The sequence below is a fragment of the Eumetopias jubatus genome, unplaced genomic scaffold (assembly GCF_037043125.1).
Source record: "Eumetopias jubatus isolate StellerSeaLion01/CBP00866 unplaced genomic scaffold, mEumJub1_p1.0 scaffold_9, whole genome shotgun sequence".
Lineage (NCBI taxonomy): Eukaryota > Metazoa > Chordata > Mammalia > Carnivora > Otariidae > Eumetopias > Eumetopias jubatus.
This window is the reverse complement of record NW_028274815.1, coordinates 4,065,813-4,076,483: the sequence shown is the minus strand read 5'-3', so window position 1 is coordinate 4,076,483 and position 10,671 is coordinate 4,065,813. Positions and strand designations below refer to the sequence as shown.

The 10,671-nt window shown below is 41.3% G+C and overlaps 1 non-coding gene across 1 annotated transcript; it reads right to left on the bottom strand.

Annotated features, from left to right (window-relative positions):
* Positions 1–7,623: 7,623 nt before the first annotated feature.
* LOC114206045 (U6 spliceosomal RNA) lies at positions 7,624–7,725 on the bottom strand. The gene has a single exon (XR_003608540.1). It is a non-coding gene; the product is annotated as a U6 spliceosomal RNA (small nuclear RNA).
* Positions 7,726–10,671: the final 2,946 nt, after the last annotated feature.

Sequence of the window (10,671 nt, the reverse complement as noted above, 5' to 3'; positions counted from 1 at the left end):
TCTTTCTGTTTTATGAATCAGCCTGTACTTCACGTTTTCGTTTCCTACTGCACTTTCCTCGAAATCTTGCTTCTACTTCCACTACTCTCTTGACCTATGGATTTCTAATCGGAAACACAATATTTCTGAGGTGTGATTGTTCTCAATGACTTGGATCATATTTTTTAGTTTACTTTCCATTTTGGAGAATCAAGGGAGGGGGTCCTGGAGGAGATGGTATTGAGGAATGAGTTAGATTTCCAATTGCAGAGAGACAATGAGGGCAGGAAAGTACACTTTAAGATGAAGCATTCGTATAAAGAAAATATTTACTTAGCATCTACTATGTGACAGAGGTTATGCATTGAGTGTGTAACAAAGACCAAATTACAGTATATGATTTTAATATTTGTCCTTAGTTGGTGAAACAAGACATCTATATTAATATCTATAGTGTAAGTTTCAGGGATTAATGATATTACACGATAGTTATAAATGGCATATTACCTGCTTCTAGAAAATGGAAACATTTTCTCCAAATAGGTTGGTCAGGGAAGACTTCCTTGTGGACAGGAGCTGAAATGTGTCTGGAAAATTGAGTAGGAGCCAGTACTCAGAAGGGGAATGTGCAAGCGTAGCTCTGCTGTGTTGGGGGAGATGCATAGAGCACACACAGAGGATGATCTAAATGGAGTAGGGTCTATAAAGAGTTTTGGGAGAAGAATGTAGGAAAGGTTGGCTACATATAGCTTCAGAGAGCTTTAAACAACAGGCTGAGGAATTTGGAATATATCTTACAGACAACAGTAAATCTCTGATGGTTTAGAATGAAATGATTCTTTATAAAGAAACTATAATTTTCTGGCATGCCAAATTCAATCCTGCTATGTCACCAACTGCACATGCTTGCGGAGTTCTCTAAATGTTTCTGTTTGACACCACTGATTACATCACCTAGGCTCAGCACGTCATTCCAGGTGAGTGGGCTGCCCTTGGCTTCCCAAATGAATGTGGTCTCTCTCTGCCTAGGCATGTACCTGTAAACTGAAACTTATCAAATGTTCTCTCATTTTGAGCAGCGCTAGTTATGAAAAAAAAATGTGCCTTTAAATTTGAAGGAGGAAGTAATTGTCTTCCTTAATTAAGAACTGGAAAAATATTTGTCTAGACAGTCTGAAACTGGAAAAGAAGATACGATTTTGAAAAAGATAGAAGAAAATTGGCATTAATAAAGTGTCTAGAGGAGATATTTGAGAAACAATGCATCTTGGGCAAAGCATTTTGTAAACAGCTATCTTTCCCTTGGCCTAAAAGCCTTGAAGAAGTTTCTGTAAATGGGTGTGTCTGCCTGGATAACTATCTCTTCAAATGCTCCATTATATTAATGCCCTGATCTGCTCTGACAAACTTGTCATTACATCATGCTTATTTTGAAAATGAGAGTGGCTTGACTGGTCTCCCATGTGGCTGAAAATATATGAGTTTGAAATTTAAGAACTTCTATTTTAAATAAAACTGGAAGGGAAGGTAGGTCACCATTAAAAAGTATCATCAATCCTATAGAAACCAGATTCTAAAATGATGGTTTGTCTCAGCATTCAGCCCACACTACCCATTGCAAGGGCCCTTTTCTAGAAGAAAGGGAAAGCTCTGAAAAGGCATGCTATGGGTTTCTGTCATTGATATACATTTTAATGGATTTATAATTGGATTCAGGATTCCAGCTGGAAAGCAGGAGTAGGAAGTGGGGAAAATGTGTCCCTGGGTATTTCCTTTATAGGGATCATTGAGAAACAAGCCACATACTGAACCAGGAGAGAGGTGGGAGTTGGTATCCCCCATATTGAGGAATACGTGCAACCAAATATCTTACAGAAGTTGTCCTGAAAAAGCTAAGCATCTGCCATCTAGCTAGAGAGGTTGACAATTTTGACATCCTGGGTCTGATCATTAATACGATTATTCATTTCAACCAGGACTAAGTCATTCTATTTGCATTAACTAAATATATTATGAATAGAAGTCAAGCTGGCCATGGCAATAAGTGGAGTATGGAGATCCCATTTACTTCTCTGGCAGAAACCCAAAATCCTTTCATGTTCCTTTTCTCCCTTCACAATGGACACAGCTGGGAACCTGCATATATAAACAACAAGGGCTGCACTGTTGTAATTTAATTCCTCTTACAGTGGAGTATTTTCACAATTATAGCTTTTGCTAATTTCAAAGTGATTTCAGTGTATTTCTTCATGTCACAAAAGCAGAAATTGCAATTTATTCCAGTAAGGCACATAGAAAGGTTCTATCTGCTCCGTCTCCTTGTTGTTTTTTTTTTTTTTATAGATATCTATGCAAATTTGATGATAAAACAGAGCTTGAAGTATTAAACAGTCACTACGGTTGGGTAAACTCTTATCTAGTCATTAAGCAGAAATTGAATTATTAAGGCTGTTACTAAGCCAGTAATAATTAACAGAATTGGCTATTAGCAGCTGCCCAAATGCTGTTTCTTTGGGTATTTTTGCTTTGCGAAAAGAATAAGTGATTTCAAAGGTGCTCTTTTTATTTTCCCAGATATTCTTGATAAAATCAACTGCAAGCACCGCCATTCACTAGCACTGCTTGGTGTAAATAGGTGACCTGAATTGTTTCTCTAAAGTGTCTTCGTTCCAGTTATTTTTCACCATTACTGCAGCTTGCCTTGATAGGTGTGGTCAGGCCTCGGCAATGACAGGGGACTTTCCCTTGGGCTTAGCCTCCAGCGGCAGTTGCGGACTCCTCCCTCAGTCCTGCGTACTCGTGGGCTCGACAATCCCAATCCCGTGGCTCTCGCTGAGCCGCAGACTGCCCCCCAGCTGACCCGGAACTCATTCCCATCCTTCTTGCGAATTTGTGCGTATCTCCTCCCTCCCTCCCTCAGAACACACCACACACACACACACACACACACACACCACACACACACTAATTGCATCCCATGCCAATCTTTCCTCTTTTATGTCCTTTCAATTCTTATGTTTTCTTTATTTTGACATATATTTTGCATTTGCTACTAGGAGCCTGTGATTTCATAAATTACTCTTCTAGGTGAATGTTTTCCTTCCAACAAACTACAACTCCCTTCAGGAGCTTCTGTGATTCTTCTGCCGACTTTACACCGTCTAGCAATGTAATTGGTGCACAACGGCTGCCCGGTAAAGACTTCCAATTAGCCGTCTTTCCCAGAGCCACATGTCCTTGTGTTTTTCATTGCCTGGTTACTTAATTACAATGGTCTTTATGGCCCCGAGGTCATTCCCAATACCCTCTTGGTCCTGGTCAGGCTGCAATTGTCACCATATTAGCTTCCCCTTTTGCCAAAGATGTCATTGGCTTCTTCATGCCAGACAGGCAAGCTCCCTGTCTCTGCTTGAGTGGTCCTGAGAGCCCACACTTCTCTGCTGCTGCCATGGAGCAAACAAGAAACCAGTCCACGGCAGTAAAATCATGCCTACTGTGTACTCAGGACATTCTCACGGGGTTCCTCGCCCCCCTATATATTGTGGGAGTTTTCTTGTAACAAAGGGTATTTTGAAAAACTTTAGTTTATGTTCAGGATAGCGCAGACACAGAAATGCACATGAAATATAACGTATGTAAGGTAATGAATTGAGCGAGGCCACACCCTTGTCGTGACCACCCAGTTTAGGGAATAGAAACATGGCCCCCTGAGTGCGACTGACATACCCCTCTCCCGTTCATGGAAGTCACTCTCTTCCTTTTCTTTATAGTTTTATCTCTCAAGGGTGCTCTACTACACATTATAATTTAGCTTGCCCATTTATTTTCATTATCTTGTAATAATTTTAAGAATTCAAGACCAATTGCTTTCCAAGTATTAATTCTATGTGAATGCTTCAGTAAGCTCTGTGTCTCACCATTAACTCACTATGCTCAATCTGTATCCCGTTATCCAGACAGAACATACCTCCGTAGGCACACCTGTATTCTCTCTACCCCCATCTCTCTCTTGCCACCTCTATATCTAACTATATACCACTTACACACGAATTTCATTGCTACTTAATTGTCATCTTGATTTTGAGCCATTAATCATGGCAAGATCTCTGTGATTTTTCAATTTTGGAATAAACTAACAACTATGAGGCCAAAGTGAAGGAAAATATTAATATAAAATACACTTGAATATGTTAATACTTATGGGTACTAATGGGACAGAGGAAGGAAAAAACCCTTTCATTAAAGGGTTGTTATAAAATCTATAAAGATCATTTTCAGAAAAATTACTTTTCATGCCAGGAAGTACTCCTAGAGATGGTATTAAGTACAATTCAGACAGTGATTTCCTTCACAAGAGTTTGAATGATTTGCAAACATTATCTCCTTGTTCTTCTAGCTGTTTAAGAGTGTCGAATCATGAGTAAGTCATGATGATCTTATTCTGAGTCAAGCAAAAAAGGTAGAAAGGAAGGGCAGCAATGACGAAGGAGCATTTGAAATAAGTGTGTAACCTAGCTCAGAATCCTGGGAGTCGTGTAAGCTCTCACTGCCTCCGACACGGGACAGCTGGTAGGCCAACGCTAAATGCAAATGTGAAAAAGCCAGACCAAAGTCTCGCAAGCTGACAAAGTCCATCTTTCTGAGTCTGAAGTCAGAAAAGACAAAAGGCAAGGAAATCAGCCAAGAAACTCAGCAGAGGGTTTTATTGGGAGTTGTGATTGAAAGGATGTCCCCTGGCAAGAGCAGCGGAGTGCTGAGGGACTTTCAACATTACTGAGCCAGAATTATACAGACCATGTCAGGTATGGAGATATTTCTAAACAGACCTGTTAGGCTTGCATTTGTATTTTGCAGTCTCAGATCCAGTGGCAGGATGCAATTCGTGATGAAGTCAGTGTAACAAGAACAGAGTTAAGACCCATTTGGAAAAGCCTGATGTCTGCTCTACGAGGCCCCTCACTCGTGTTTGTCCACTTCCACATTCATATGAAGAGCTTGAATGACTACACATGTAAACTCGGATATCCACCCTTCAGGTAAATGAGCATCGGTGTGAAGTGTGAATCTGGAGGGCAATCTCTCTGCTGCTAACGGTAAGCAGGTGCTACTATCTAACACCTGTAAAAGGCCAGTAACATACTGTATTGTTGGAGCACAGTGAATGTGATGGTTTAACTTCATTCTAATACTAAGTCTCTGAGTCTCATTCTGTTATTCAGTTATGATCAGAATACAGGATCCCCTCTTCTTTGAATTAAAAAGTGCTGTAGCAAGTACAGTGGAGTGCCACCCACTACAGTGGACCGTGGAGTTGACTTCAGTCCTATCTAAATGGGTTTGAAGTGCCAATAAGACCCATTCAGGCACAAATGTACAATATACAAGAAATGAGATCAATAAAAAAATCTGCAAATACGCATCTGTCCCTATTGCTTATAATGGGGATTATGAAGAAGAAGAATAATGACCCATGGGTGAATAAATATGAATATATTCTACAATATAGAATACATAAAGACTCCTGAAGTCGTTTCTGCTTATGATAAAGGTTCTCTTTTCCACTTGGAAAAAAAAAGAAAGAAAGAAAAGAGAAAAGGTTCTGATACTTCAGCTTACTTGGCATTCATGCGATGATTTGTTTAGTTGTTGGTTTGTTGGTGGCTTTCACTTGTGCTATAAGTGATATTTAATCCATTAGGTCACCTCAACGCAATGAAAAAGTAATTGTTTTAGGACTTAGAGCTCACAGAGATATCTACATTGCAATTTCTTAATGTACATGGCATGGTGTGTTATTTTTGAAAACGGATAGGTAAAAAGTTCATGTATATTTTGCACGTATGTTTGTGGACAGAGAGAAAATAGAAATCTCCAGAGTCTAGATTCACATTCTGAGGAATTTACTTAGATTTTCTTATTATAACTGTGATTTCACACCAGTTTTTAGAAGCATATTGTCACATGTAGATCTGAATTTACTTTTACAAAGAGCTGAAGAATGCTCTGAGAAATTTATGGCAGGTCTGAGACTAGTTAAGCTTCTCAGAGTCGCACATGTCATGTTGTCTTTATCAGATCATTGACTCTATGAAAAAGAAACATGCTCCCTCGTCTCAGTATTTCTCTCTCTGGTTTGTATTAGTGTGGAACTGAATGGAATTAAATATGTGTGAAGAGTTTCTATACCTAGACTACATAATTGGGTCTGCAAAACGGCTCCCCGAAACCATACAGAATCCAAACCATCCACTAAAACGTGGGGACCAACCTTACAGGATGGTTGAGAGGAATCTCTGAGACCATATAAAGTGCTCTCTCGATGCTTCAACACGGGGATCTGGTCACCTGCTCAGTCTGCCATCCCTACCCACCCCCTCTCCCAGTAAATCAACAGACCTCTGTAATACTGCTTAGAAAGGTCCTTCAAATGTATCCTCTTCTGTTCTGCTCCATAAAAACTTTTCTAATTAGCCATCACTTGTCATCTGAAATATGAAAACCAGCCCCACCTGGCCTTCTACTTCAGGCTTGCTTCATTCCAATAGAATCTCCCTTCCTCAGCCAGGCCTGACTTCTCAAAACCAAAGTGAACATAATCGTCTCCTGTTTAAAACTCTTTGGTGCTACCCCAAAGTCCCAAGATAAAAGCAACTTCCTTCATATGGCTTACAAAGTCACCCATGACCTGAGGAGCTGAAATCTACAGTTGGGACCCACGTGCGAATTGTCCATGAACACTGTTCATTAATATGCTAAAGAACCTGTTACTTATTAACTCTGACGGATACCTTGTTAAGCACCTTACATGTATCTTTTCATATAATTCTTCTAGTGCCCCATATGATGGGTACCTTCCACCTGGTGGGGTCTCGCAGATGAAAAGCCTTGCCCCACAGAGGAAAAATGAAAACAACAACAACCAGGACTTTTAACCCCAGTCTGTCAAAAGTTCAAAGTCTCATCCATTGCGGTACACTCCTTCCTGAAGTCCTGCCTGCCTCCTGTTGTGAAAGATATTCTGCTTTATGAGTGTGGTCAATTCATTTCTAAATTCTGTACCATCTCTGACCTCAAGGACACTGTGTCTGAGCCAGGATTTGAGCACAGAAGCCTCCTATCTGCTGTGTGGCTCTGAGGAGATGCCAGTGTGGCCTCTGATCCCAGGCTGCCGGTGGGGCCCGGGCAGGAGCCCCGCGGAGGTGCCCCAACCCCTGCCCCTCTGGCCCTTGCCAATGGGATCGGTCCTTAAGTACCTCACCATTAAAGACAGCTCCCCAGTATTTCAACTGTAATTATCGTAATGATAATAAAGCCGGTCACCATATGCCACACATCAGGATCATAGTAACACAAGTATCAGTGTTTTCCAAACTTCAGCATTTCCCACAAGACCTCAATAAGGAGGTGAACTTTCTCTTCATACCCCTGTATCAGGGTATGATAGATTCACCTTTTCATTTAAATGTAGGAATTAGAAGGGAAGTCTTTCTCTTTTCTTTTCTTTTTTCCTTTCTTTTCTTTTCTTTTCTTTCTTTTCTTTTTTTTCTTTTCTTTTCTTTTCTTTTCTTTTCTTTTCTTTTCTTCTTCTTCTTCTTCTTCTTCTTCTTCTTCTTCTTCTTCTTCTTCTTTCTTCTTCTTCTTCTTCTTCATATGAAATGCTTCATGTATTTGAGTGTCATCCTTGTGCAGGGGCCAATTTCCTCTGTATCGTTACGGTTCTAGTATACGTGCTGCCGAAGCGAGCACTAAAAAGGAAATCTTTAATGAGGAAATCAGTATCATTTGTCCTAAGTGCAAGTGGAAGAAATGCAGGCACAGTCGAACAGATGCTGGAAATTTCTAAAAAGTTCGTCCGTGCGCCACCTACAGTCACTGGTTCTACCAAAACGTTGTAGATACGGGACCTGTTCTGAGGAAATCTAGATAACCTGATTGCTGGTTTTTACAATCCTGCAAGATTCCACCCATTGTCTCCATTTTACAGATCATAGATTAAGAGAATCCAAGTAATTTGCCAAGAATGCTGTGCAATTTTTCTGATTCCAGCTTGTTCCATCTTCCCACAGCCAATCCAGCTGCAGGTCATTTGGATTCATCTCATGCAATCCTTTCCACTGTAAGCACACACTTTTGTGCTGTTATTCCTTCTTACCCTGATGGTCATGGCAAGCAATGGAGAAAACCATCGACCAGAATTTAAACCCCTATACATCTCAAACAAATTTCTCCTTTAAAAAGGGGAACTCTATCTTTCAGACTGTCAAACTTAAAAACACTGTTTAAAATTATGTGTCCTCATCCCTATTGCTCACGCATACTCCAGAATCTTGGGTTACAAAAATCCAAAGGAAGATGGAACCCATGCGTGTCTGTGTGTCCACAAGAAAGTACTCTAAACAGCCCATTTCCACTGAGGTTGATAAAACGACCCGGCACTTGCACTGTGAGCCTCTTCAGCTGTCCACCTCACTCACAGACCCTGACCCACAGAAGGAAGCGCAGCAGAAACAGCAGCCCATGGGCAGCCCATGCGGATACCACTTGTCATGGTGGATGTGGAGCTTCATGCCACAGGGCAGTAACATGCCGCATTGTGACATTGTAATCAGAATGTGTAAGACTTCACATCTATTACCTGCAAATCTGGAGGCTGCGGTGGGGGTGGGGGGGCGGATGGTGGGAAGGAAGTTATTGAAGGTACTGTAAGAAAATGAGAGAGGAGGAGGGGGCGCCTGGGGGGCTCGGTCAGTTAAGCACCTGACTCTTGATTTCAGCTCAGGTCATGACCTCAGGGTCGTGAGATGGAGCTCCTTGATCAGCGAGCAGTCTGCTTGAGATTGTCTCCTTCTCCCTCTGCCCCTTCTCCATTCTCTCTCTCTCATAAGTTAATACATCTTAAAAAAAAAAAGGAGAATGGGGAAGGATGAGAAAGACAAGCGGGAGAGAGAAGGTGAGAGGGACGGAGGTATTTCATTACTCAGGCTGCTGTCTGTTGCTGACCCAACGTGCCTGACTATCTCTGACTTTCAGGAAAGGCAACAAAGAGCTGAGATGCGTCTCTGTGAAACAGGCCACCCTCGGGCTCTACCTGGCGCCAAGACCAGGACCCCTCGTCAGGGGCTTTCGGCCTCAATTCAACTGCTTAGCTCAAACTTTTCATCATTTCATAAAAAAAGAAAAAAATCCACCTGCTTGGAGTGGTAACTTGGGAAATTATGGTTGCAACCAGTATTAAGAAAATACACTGGCAGCCTGACAAGTAAGAACACAGTGCCTGTGAGCAAAAAGCCAGGGTCCTTGAAGCACTTTTGCTTGGGAAGATGCTATGTGGGGACCCCAAGACAGCTTTTACAATATGCAGGCACAGCAGGCTTCAGAGCAGCTTTTTAAGCAGCAAACAGAAGAAAGATGTATTTTTTTCACAACCATTGTGCTTTTTGAAAGAAAGGGGCCAGAGTGTGTCTGTTTGACCTGTTGTGACATCATGTTGTGGTGTGACAGGCTGTAACACAGTAAGTAAACAAATGATGAGCAATCCCTCATGGGACGGTGATGTCATAGCCACCTCTGAACAAGGGGACCTCAGGACTTAGTAGGGGAGGGGGCAAGGTGGTGCCAGCATCTGGTTGGGAGAGGAAGAAACCATAGGTTTGTCATTCTCTGCCCAGTGTTGTTTTGGATTTCCATTTGTATTTACTTCTAAATTCTTTATACAGCCAGGTTACTAATCTCTTGACATTTTTATACATGGTTTGATACCATATAGCAATGTTCTGTTTTTGGTTTTGTTTTATTGCATGACATCATTGACATTATTCTGAGCTTCTGTAGCCCCTCTCCCCCAGTCATTTTTAAGCTTTGAATTGCATATGGATTGTTTTTTATTCAGATCATCTCCTGAAGAAAATTTCCCATAAACGTTTCTAATTCTTTGGATTTTCTATTCCTATTACCCCCACTCCTTTGATTAATGCTATCATGGACAATAATACTGAACACCTACTCTAGGCTAAGCTCTGTACTGATACTTTCTATACCCGATTTGTTACTACGAGGACCCTGTAAAGTGAACATTATTATATTATTTTATAGGTTTGAAAACAAAGAGTAAGAGAAGATAAATAACTTGCTTCATGCCACACAGTTAGTAAGTGGCGGAGCTAGAATCCTAAAAGAAATCCTGGAGTGGAAGGGAAAAATACTCAAAGCAAAGGCATTCCCAGGCACTCACGGAAAGTGGTGCAGGGAGCCTCGAACCGGCCACTATCAGTTAAATAGTGAGGAGAAATCTGAATCTCTGGGACGTAGTACGTTCACAATACATGTGTCTGTGGGCAGACGTTGAATATGGTTTTCAGACACTGGCTATGACCAGATGTTCTGCCCTCAACTGTGGTCCTCCGGCTGAGAGCTTCCATCCTGACCTTGATCTTGGAATCATCTGCTTTGAGGAGATGCTGCATCTCAGAGAATGGCTATTTAAAATGGAAACAATTATTTTCTGAGAGAGAAAGGATGCAACATAACGTAGCTGTAAGTGGTCTGTGAGGTTAAACTTCTCCTGGGATCCAATCTTCGCATATTTAACATCAACTTATCTGCTATCTCCATATGACCCCTGCCTTGGCATGAACCATGGAGTTTAGTGAATATCTGTAAGTGTTTTAAAGAATTGTATAACTGGAATAATTC